Source organism: Neopsephotus bourkii, unplaced genomic scaffold (assembly GCF_033783945.1).
Source record: "Neopsephotus bourkii isolate Nb327-2 ecotype Australia unplaced genomic scaffold, CSIRO-AGI_Nbou_v1 NB_1019, whole genome shotgun sequence".
NCBI classification, from domain to species: domain Eukaryota; kingdom Metazoa; phylum Chordata; class Aves; order Psittaciformes; family Psittacidae; genus Neopsephotus; species Neopsephotus bourkii.
In genome coordinates, this window is record NW_026901508.1 from 396,463 (window position 1) to 406,387 (window position 9,925).

At 39.4% G+C, this 9,925-nt stretch overlaps 1 long non-coding RNA gene across 1 annotated transcript; it reads left to right on the forward strand.

Moving 5' to 3' along the window:
• Positions 1-1,703: 1,703 nt before the first annotated feature.
• LOC133215965 (uncharacterized) lies at positions 1,704-7,882 on the forward strand. The gene is made up of 3 exons (XR_009726532.1): positions 1,704-1,895; positions 6,617-6,704; positions 7,468-7,882. It is a non-coding gene; the product is annotated as an uncharacterized LOC133215965 (long non-coding RNA).
• The last annotated feature ends 2,043 nt before the right edge of the window (positions 7,883-9,925 follow it).

Sequence of the window (9,925 nt, forward strand, 5' to 3'; positions counted from 1 at the left end):
CCTTTTCCCTCAAGAAGATGAATGTCTGACAAGAATATGTTTCAACTAGTTTCTATAAGACTTGAGGTTGCCAGCTGGGGAAATTGTACCAAGGGTGAAAAGTGCATAGCGAGGAAGATTACTTACATCTTTGTCATGGTTTAACCCCAACCAGACAGCTTTTTCACTCACACCCCCCCATTCTTGCTCTCCCCCTACTCCTGGAGGGATGGAGAGGAGAATCAGAAAGAATGCAACTCCCATGGGTTGAGATAAGAACAGTTTAGTATCTAAGGTATAACACAAATCACTATTGCTACCACCAATAATAGTAATGATAAAGGAAATAACAAGGAAAGAGAATACAACACCTCATCACCAGGCGACCGATAACTCGCCCCCCCCCAGCCCGACCAAGCACTGACCGCTACCCCTTCCAACCCTGCAGTCTCCTAACCCTTCCAGGTAACTCCCAGTTACATCCTGGGCATGACGTGCTGTGTTATGGAATACCTCTTTGGTCAGGTGTCCTGTCTCTGCTTCCTCCCAGCTTCCCTCCTCCCTGGCAGAGCATGAGGCTCACAAAGTCCTTGGCCAAACCAAAACATCACTGTTATGAGCTCTGTTCCCAGCCTGAAAGTCAAAACACAGCACTGCACCAGCTACCAAGAAGGAGAAAAAATGACTGCTACTGCTAAACCCAGGACATTATCCACCCCTTATTCCATACCATTCATGTCATGCTCAGATCCCACATTTTCAATATACCATCACTCTTATCTAAGTGCACTCTTATCTTAGTCCATGGACCAGTCCTATAAAGCTGCTGAGTCCATCTGGTCCATGATGTCAGGCTCCATCTCTTGTAACAGTCTTTCAGAGCACGAGAGGCTGTGTGCAGTGTTCACACACATGAATAACCTGGGCAATAGTGTCCATTGCTAAGTCCACCCCTTGATCATGAGTCCATCTCTATGTTGCATCTCTGCTCTGATGGACTTAAGGGTCATGGGCCCACCAGGCTCAAAAGAATTCACTGTCCCCTTCAGCAGTTTCTGCAGCTTGTTGCTGGGGCCTCCATACAGCTGCCTTCCATCTCCAATGGTTCCAAAGCACTGGAGGGGCCCAGTGGACCCATGCTGTCCCACACACCCTGTCACTCATGACTCTCCAGACTTGGGGAAAATCTCCTGGTCCTCCTATATCATCGTCTAACCCCAGACAAGACCCAAACCCGACCCTGCTTAAATTCTGAGATCAAACAAAATGGTGGTGGGTAAAACACAGTCTGTATGTGTGCCAACATGCTGATCCCCATCACAATCAGCAGGCAGGTCCCAAGGGTACCCAAAGGCCATTTAAAACCTTCAGAACTCTCAAGCGATGCTGCTGTACTTGTCACTGGGGCTGGTGTAGCTGCTGTGCTTGCCGGCTCTCCCACCACCAGCTTCTCTTTTCCTGGGTCCAGATCTTCCTCCTCTGCCTTGCTGGGAAATGCTGCGCGGTCTCCTGCATCCTCCTGGCGCTCGGCGGGCGGCTTCCGGGGAATGCTCTCGGCAGTCACGAGGCTCGACCGCGGGGCTGCTCGGCTGCTCGGCTTCTCCGCGGGGCTCCGCGGCTGCTCCTCCCCCCCCCCGAGGAAACACCCCCCCCATCCCCTCCAGCTCTAGAAGCTATCCGTCATACAGAAGGCCCTACCTCTTCCGGGTCTCTTCTGCTAGGTCACTGCCTCCTCTCTCGCTTGCTCTCTCTTTTGTGTGTTATAGCAACAGTTGCTTTGTGAATCAAGTACCAGTCGCCGTAGTCCTGGTGACTGTTACTCATCAACAACAACCGCTGGCCTTCATATCCTTCCTCATCGTCATCTAAAACACCCATCACCAACAAGAACAACAACACAGCTTTCCACGGTTCAGGTGAATGTAACTGTTCTGTACAGGCTTGCAATCCCGCCTTTCTATCCCTTTTTTCTCCTTTCCTTCTCCTCCAACCTTTACCTCCTCCCTCCTTGCAGCATCCAGGCTGGGATTACTCCATTGGGCTTCACTATTGATTGAGGGGGGAGGGGGGAGGGAGAAGGAGAAGGGAGAAGTCAGAAGTCTGAAGTCTCTAGTCTCTATCACTTTCTTTCTCAGCTTTTCTTCCTTCCCATGTTATAATATGGGAAGAGACATTATTTTCAAAGCGGAAGAAATGATGTAAATTGCCCTGTAGTTGTTTATTATGAAGGGTCTTTACCCCCCCCCCCCCCCGCAGTTTTTATCTTACATGCTGCAGTCAGTACTTATAATGTTCCAAAGTATCTTGTATATCAATTGGAAAGGCCAGTGGGTAGCATAGCAGAGAGATTAAAGATCATTTAAAACTGGCTTGAAAGTGTGATTAGTAGTTAATAGTAGAGGTTGAAGGGCTAACTGGTAGTATATAAAATCCTTCAGTGAAATTAGTTGTTATTTCCATAAACCAAGCTGTCTGGTTGCAAGTGTAATTTAATTTTAGAATTGCAGTGCTGTTTTTCTGAATACCTAACTTCATGTTCTCATTAACATTTTAATTTTATTTAAAAAGCATAATTGTTCTACATGGAATATTTGATTGTATTATTTTCCATGCACTGATTCGAAGCCTTTTTGAATACTCCAGCTCATATTACTTGTAGAATTTAACCTGTTAGTATAGAAACCACTGAGTTTTCAATAAACTCAAAGGAATTGTGCATATTTAGAACACATAATGCTGTATGTTTGTCTTACTTTATTAGAAAAAAATTGGTTGTGAAGGGCTAAAGAAGTCTTTAATGTATAGTTACATAGGAAAAAGAGCTACCTGTGTACCCTTTTCTTAATTAAGGTGATCCAACCATGCCATGTTGTTGATTCATGTGGTTTTCTGTTATTTAGTTTCTGTATCAAGTTGTATTATCCTAGTAGATGTTCTAAAATAGTTTCATAGTCTATTAACCCTAGCTTATACTCTGTTAGGAAGTGAACCTCTTGTACATGCTATCTTATGACCATAGTTTCTTTCTGCTACCTAATATAAGTGCTATGTAGAAAAATGACAGAATGGATCTAATGTGGGTTTTAGCCTATTTTTAAAATACCTTAAAAGAAGAAAAACACTGATAACGGTGTGACTGTCTAGTTCTTCACAACTCTTTAGTCAGTGGTTGTATTTTTTTTCCCCACTGATTCTTAATATAAATCCTATATGTATTTCCTGTGTAATCGCTTTACTTGGATTTACTCTCATTTCTCTCTCTAACGTTTAGTGCCATGACGAAATGTTTAGTTGCCTCTTACACCTATACTTACATGGCACAACCAGGGATATTTTAATCTTTGGTGATTCCTTTTTGTTTTATTACATCATCAGTCCTTTTGAATTTAACCTAATTTTGAACTAACTATAAAGTAATGTTGTATTAGGAAAATAATTATTCATATTTTAGAATTACTGTTTAATAACATGCAGATTTAAGTCTGTGAAATGGAAGACAGGATACTAGAATTTTAAAGGGATATTTGGAATTCAGATAATGGGGGAAGCTAAAGAACATCCTTGGAACGTTTTGCTTATTTAGATAAAATATCAGTCTTTAAATCTTTTTTGTGTCAATATTTTCTTTGCTTTTGCAATTTATGTTTTAGTCCTACTTTGCTTTTTTTTATTATTGCTGATAGTTTTGTCTCTCTGTATATTTTATACTTTTTTTTTTTCTGTATTTGCTGGCACTCCTTTGCAATCTTTATTAATCTCAATATGGTTCCTTTTTGCTGAATTGTTTCCTATCCACTTTCCTTTTCCTTCTTAGGTGTTTTGCTTCCACATGATTTAAGGTGTCACAGTTTACTTGGGGGTAGTTGGACGTGGCAAGGCTGGGAAGCATTGTATATCAGACATCTCTGAAGTATAGGCAGGGATAGCCTACAGCTACTCTTTTGTTAATCAGTTTTCTTCTGGATTGTAAACATTATCTGCTTCATCTCAATATAGACAAAATTGACATTTAAAATTTATTTTGAATACGACTTCTTCAGCCAATTGCAAATTACTAGGAAGGATGCTTATTCAGCAGTTCAGGATCTCTTTTTCACACCAGCAACCTGAAGATTGGTTAAAACATCTTCAAATGCATTTTGAAAATAATAATGTTGAGGAATTAGCCTTTCTGTCAAGTAGGAGAATCTGAGTTGTAAAGTTATCTTTTAGATAATTTAGTAACTATCTCTAAGTGTGTTTAGTTGATATTTGCTTAGGTTTTTGCAGAGTGTATTAAAGCCTGCCCCCTTTCTGATATAGTAGTGCTGCTGTACCTGGTTTGACATCCCTGTTTTACCAGAAAAAAAATTCAGGGATTTGCTAAAACCTAATATTGGTGTAGCTGATTGATTTATGTATGTGTTTTGTGGGTTTTCTTGTTTGTTTTTGGTTTTTTAGTATCTGTGTTAATATATATGTGTTATATATTTTATGTATATGTGTATATGTATACATTTAAATACCGGTGATTGAGGGGGTTTAACTTTTTATTTTAACATGCCCTATTCTTGGAATTGCAGAGAAGTTAATTGTCCTGAAAGTTCTGGGTGACTGACACTATTTCTAGCCAGAAATAGAATAAATTTAGTGAAGATACACCAAAACCAAAACATATTGATGCTGGAAAATGTTCAAAAATCATGTGTCGACAGCAATATCCATTTCACTGTAGGTACATCTTTATTGTGTAAATGTGAAGCAGCTGTTCAGATAGAGTGAGCATCTGCATATGTGTCAAACCCTGCTCTATGTACTTGCGTCAAGTACTTAAAAGTTTGATGCTGAGGAGTGAGGGAAGGAGAAGGGATTTGAGTGGAAAAGACTAAAGGGAGCATTGAACTTGGACAGTTTGTACTGTAGAGGCATACTAGTCTACCAGATGAGGGGGGAGTGCTGGTTTAATCTTGGTAGGGTCTGGTTCTGGTTGAATTTCTTCATGTGGGGAAAACTTAGTCAACCAAGCTGTCTCACCAAACAGATCAAGGCTCTATCCCATTTTATATAAAAGCCCCTATATGTCTGCAGAAGTCTCATTTACTTTAGTTACATTCAAGGGTCTATCTGATGGTACCAGTAAAGGGTTACTTATGGAACAACTGAAGTTGGACAGCATTGGCAACTGCTCTTTGCTGAAGTCCCTCCTGCCTCTAGTATATCCTTGAGCAACACAGAGGAAAACGCTTGCTCTCAGTAGAAACTAGATCTGGCAAATACCAAGGCTGTAAAATATAGTTCAGACAATCAATAGCTAGCTTTAAGTGCAGAAATTTTTACAGTATAATATATCTAGATGTCTTTAACTGTAGCTGTGTAGATATAATATTTTTAGACAGTTTTCCAAGCTGTTTTCCATCACTTTTGAGATCATAATCAATAGGTTAGCTTTGAATGTTGCAGTGATCTGGTCTTGAAAGTAATGAAATGTAGCAATTACTGTACTTTTAAGTCTCTGTAGTTATCTCTTTGCCTGTGTTGATGGAAATGGGTGGTTGATTCTGGACTCTAAATTGTTACTGTGTTCTTTACAAGGCTAAATCCTAAAAGTGCAGGAGATCATAGAATCATAGAATGGTTTGGGTTGGAAGGGACCATAAAGATCATCTAGTTCCACCCCCCCGCCTTAGGCAGGGACACCTTCCATTAGACCAGGTTGCTCAAAGCCCTATCCAACCTGTCCTTGAACACTTCCAGGGTTGTGGCAGCCACAGCTTCTTTGGGAAACCTGTTCCAGTGTCTCACCAGGCTCATAAAGAATTTTTACTAATCTAAATCTCCCCTTTTTCAGTTTAAAAGCATTCTCCCTTCTTCAGTCATTACCTGCCTTTGTAAAAAGTCCCTATTCAGACTTCTTGTAGGCCCCTTTTAGGTACTGGAAGGCTGATAGAAGGTCTCCCTGGAGCCTTCACTTTTCCAGGCTGAACAAACCCAACTCTCTCAGCCTGTCTTAATTGGAGGGACGTTCCAGCCCTCTGGTCATCTCCGTGGCCCTTCCTCTTGTGTTGGGGGCCCCAGAACTGTACACAGTATTCCAAGTGGGATCTCACAAGAGCAGAGGGGCAGGATCACCTCCTTGGACCTGCTGGTCACGCTCCTTTTGATGCAGCCCAGTACACAGTTGGCTTTCTGGGATGGGAGCACACACTACTGGCTCATGTTCAGTTTCCCATCGACCAACACCCTCAAATCCTTCTCTTCAGGGCTGCTATGAATCACTTCTCTTTCCATCCTGTATCTATGCCTAGGATTGCTCTGACCCAGGTGTAGGACCTTGCATTTGGCTATGTTGAACATCATTAGGTTTCTGCTGGCCCACCTCTCAAGTGTGTCAATGTTCCAGTCTATGGCATCCCTTCCCTCCAGCGTGTTGACCGCACCACATAACTTGATTTTTGTCAGCAAATTTGTTGAGGGTGGATCTTGACAAATATGTTAAACAGAGCTGGTCCCAGTACCGACCCCTGAGGAATGCCACTCGTCACTCGTCTCCACTAGTAGTATGAAATGGTTTGAGGTGCACACACACGGTATTGTATAGACTAGTTATTTTAGCCTTTCTGATAACTTTTGAGACATCTTTTTATTCTTTTTTATACAGTTTCTGTGATACTGCCCTTCATCTTGTTTGAAAGAGGTGTAGAGGTTTCAAAAACACAGATTTCATCAGAATAATTATATGGGGAAAGGTAAGAGTAAATTTATGCTACTATTGAAGAAAAGGCAGTCAGTTACCAGGTGTTATATATTCCATTTGGTGATAGGCATCTGGCCAATAAGCAAGTGTCCACACCCTATACTTCATCTACTGTAATATGGATACATTTTATGGCAAAAGCTATAAGCCAGATGTCATTAATCATGCTACTATAGACCAATTTAAAGGAGAAAATCCATATAGTTCCCTTTTTCTGTGTGCCATTTCTTATCCCCTCTCTAGTAGATTTGCTGAAATATTAATCCTGTAGAGGCATTTGCAGATATCTAATTTGGACTGCAGAATTTTATGATTGAAATTAATGAGCAAACCCAATAGAATGTAGTTTGACAGAAGCATCTTAGAGTCAACTTAAAGATCCATTGGGCATATATAAATATAAAAAGTAAATATGAAGCATCATGCTGCTGTTTTTAAGGTGTTTTTTTAGGTTGTTAATTTATGGTCCAAAATATAGTGCTTTATCTTGTTCTTTGTGATCATAAAGTATTTTTGCAGAGCATGTTGTGCAGCTGTTTTAGCTGTTGAAACATTAATTTTGAGGTTTCTTGGGTTTTAATTTTTTTAATTGTCCTCCTAAATGACAAATTAGAGGAAAACTTTGTTGTTTGCTTTCAGTTAGAATGTAGTGAAGATAACATGTACCGCTTTAGTTTTTCTGCTTTAATATTAAATATTTGCTTGTGTGTGCCAGCAAAGTAAAATAAGGAACTCATTCTACTTCCCATTGGCAGGCAGATGTTCAGCCGTTCCCTGGAAAGCAGGGCTTCATTGTGCATAACGGTTCCTTGGGAAGACAAGTGCCATAACTTTGAACATTCTTCCCTTCTTCCTCCTTCCCCCCCGCTTTTATTGCTGAGTGTCATGTCATATAGTGTGGAATATCCCTTTGGCCAGTTGGGGTCAACTGTCCCAGCTCTGTCTCCTCCCAAATTCTTGTGTACCTCCAGAATACTAGCTGGCAGGTCAGTGTAAGAAACAACAAAGGCCTTGATGCTGCATAAGCACTCTTAAAACAGTAGCTAGAACATGGATGTGTTATCAACACTGTTTTGGTCACAAATCCAAAATACAGGACCATACAAGCTGCTATGAAGAAAATTAATTCTATGCTATCCAAAAAACAGTGCAATTGTTAAGATCTGTTAGTATAACCCTTTTAAAGAAAGATATCTGGAGGTATGTGGTGACTATTTGAGAAGATTTTTAAACTCTAAACTAGTTGGTCAGAAATGTATAAGTAGGCCTACAGATTTATGAATGCTTCTTAACCTGAAAGCACCACATACCTTTTAGGTTGCACAGCAACGGACTCCTAGCAACAGTAGTAGATTGAATTTCTAAAAGCAACCGTGTTGGATGTAATAACAAAGGAAGAGTATGAACAGTTGTCATGGTTTTCTTTTCATAATAAAGTAGTTTGAATTTAAGGAACTTTTTGTCCCTCAAAAACAGGAGGCCCTTTGTAAAACAAAGGTACTTCAGAATGCTTCTGGTACCAAAACTAATAAAGGTGTTTAGAATGAGAGTGGCTGTCATGTTTTGGGCTCTGTGTGTGTGTGTTGGAGTTTTGGTTTGGGTTTTTTATTTTTTGTTTTGTTTTGGGATTTTTGGGGGTGGGGAGTCTTGTGTGGGTTTTTTTTTTTTCCTTTTTTTGGCATAGTATTATGATACAAAACAGAAGATAACAAATCATTAAATGGAGCATTAAGACAATGATTGCTTAAGGTGATTTGTAAGTTTCAATTTATCTTGTAAATTAATCCATTGTAGGGCTTCCTAAAAGTCACCTGCTAATCAAGTAAACAAACAGTTTTGAAGGAAATTAAATTCTTTTACTTTGGCATACAAGTCAAACTAATGGAGTTAGAAAAAGACCACTGAAAAGGTTATTTCATAATTGCCTCCTGTAGGGGTTCTTATGTCTGTGTGAAGCTTGCAGTATCAGCTAATCTCATGTAGACAGTTTTTATGTTCCAAAATAAACATGGTCAGTGTTTCATTGTTTTTATTTTTCTGTCGTGGTTCAGCTAACATATTCTGAGATAATTTTTATAACTTTTTTTTGAGATAAATGGTGATATAAAATACTATATTGATTAAAAAAATAATCTGCTAAACATGAGGAAATTGGCTGTTTTAAATCAAACTCTAACCTTTTACAGAGGTTTGTGAAATTCTTGTTAAGATTTGTATAAAACTTTCTGATGGGCAAATTTATTATACCAGTCTGTCAGTGTTTTACCTCTCAAATCCTTTGTGTTAAAGGTGTGAAAAAGGTAGAAAATCTGGGTACGTACACATGTGGAGATGGAATAAAATACAGAAATTCTCTCACAAATAGTAAAATGCATTACTTTGTACAACTACATTCAAGTTTGTTTTATTTTTTTTAATGCTGTTAAAATCTTAAGTCTAAATTAGATTAATACCCTTCTTCATTTCTTGTGTCTGCTTTTAGAGCAGTTAAAGTATAGTTCTGCTAAAGTCCAAAAACTATAATAAAAAGCCAAATTTAATTCTTTGTGACATTATAATTCAGTAAAATGGTACCATTTTTTCTGAATAGCAGAACACTGCCCTAACAGCTTAAAGCATACAGTTTCAGTTAATAAAAGCAATAGTTCTACCTTCATAGCATAGAACAAGAGCATTGTATGGAAATATAAATAATGTTACTCATTTGACTTGGAATGTTTTGTGTTGCATTCTGAAAAAGTCTTTGTTAAATGGGTTGCTTCAGTCAAACTGTGATTAGTACCTTTCTGCTCAAATAGTCCATTTCAGAATGTGGTGTTCTGTGATATTACTAACATTAGAATTCTCACTGCAAAGCAGTTGAAGATGATATATTCAGTAAAAGAAATCATAGAATCATAGAATAGTTAGGGTTGGAAAGGACCTTAAGATCATCAAGCTCCAACCCCCCTGCCATGGGCAGGGACACCTCGCTCTAAACCATATTACCCAAGGCCTCATCCAACCTGGCCTTGAACACTGCCAGGGATGAAGCATTCACAACCTCCCTGGGCAACCTATTCCAGTGCCTCACCACCCTAACAGGAAAGAATTTCCTCCTTATATCCAATCTAAACTTCCCCTGTTTAAGTTTTAACCCATTACCCCTTGTCCTATCACTACAATCCCTAATGAAGAGTCCATCCCCAGCATCCCTATATGCTCCCTTCAGAT